This window comes from Littorina saxatilis, linkage group LG1 (genome assembly GCF_037325665.1).
Source record: "Littorina saxatilis isolate snail1 linkage group LG1, US_GU_Lsax_2.0, whole genome shotgun sequence".
NCBI lineage: Eukaryota > Metazoa > Mollusca > Gastropoda > Littorinimorpha > Littorinidae > Littorina > Littorina saxatilis.
Genome location: NC_090245.1, coordinates 60501105 through 60502086, shown reverse-complemented (window position 1 = coordinate 60502086; position 982 = coordinate 60501105). Strand labels below are relative to the sequence as shown.

General features: G+C 42.4%; 1 long non-coding RNA gene across 1 annotated transcript; it reads right to left on the bottom strand.

The window, feature by feature from the left end:
• Nucleotides 1-209: 209 nt before the first annotated feature.
• LOC138958265 (uncharacterized) lies at nt 210-706 on the bottom strand. Its single transcript, XR_011453356.1, has 2 exons — nt 456-706; nt 210-380 (listed from the first exon to the last, which is right to left on the bottom strand). It is a non-coding gene; the product is annotated as an uncharacterized lncRNA (long non-coding RNA).
• Between the last annotated feature and the right edge of the window lie 276 nt (nt 707-982).

The following is a 982-nucleotide window of genomic DNA, read 5'->3' as shown; positions in this document are numbered from 1 at the left end:
ATGAGTGTTGTAACCTGTATATCCCATGAAGATCTAAAAGACAAAGTGTGACGGAAACATCAAGCTTTAGTTGTCTGTTCATATGAGGCACCTCTGCACATACCTTATATTCTAAAGGCACGTCTGTTGATCTATGTCCAGTCGGCTTGTCCCCGTCAGTTGAAAGCCTCTTACACGGATTTGACTAAATACCTAGTGGTTATACACGCATCTCCTGAGATCTTGGACACCTTCATCGTCTATAGGGCCTACTGCACCGCAGAAGAGCTAGAAATACTCGCAAAATGCATTAAACAGCTTGTCCAGAGAACAATCGTAGTCGATGATGTACCGATAAGGGCGTGTGTACCGGGCACGCTGTAACTTCACATTAGCATAGCCTGAACATAGCAGTGCTGGTCGGACGGACTGGGTTTACCGGGCACGCTGTAACTTCACATTAGCATAGCCTGAACATAGCAGTGCTGGTCGGACGGACTGGGTTTTTAACGATTGCTAGTTTGACTTCTGTTTTAGTTGAGAGCACGAGCACACACACTCAAACACATACGGCTTGTCATGTTGATCACAAGAGAGAAATAGAACAGCGAATAGAAGGAAACATAACAGATTATGTCCCCATAATATGACGCGATGGACGACAGACGTCATGAAATCTATGACGCTGTGATGATAGTCTCGGCAAGTCGAGACTAAAACTCAGCTATTGCACGACTCTCGCGCAAGTTCTCAAAAGCGTGGTAAACCTTGCACATCCGGTCGACAGGTACATGTGCACGTTGGAATGTCAAGGACGACAGAAACTAGAGCCAAGTCAAGTCAAGTCAAGTCAATATTTATTTCAAAAACCCCTAGGGTTACATGAATAAAATAAAAATTGCAATAAACACGACAAAAAAGATATATGTATTAATGAGACACAACACTTCTAATTAACCGAAAATGAATCAAGCTTAATTCATAACAAAATAATTGTAATCAT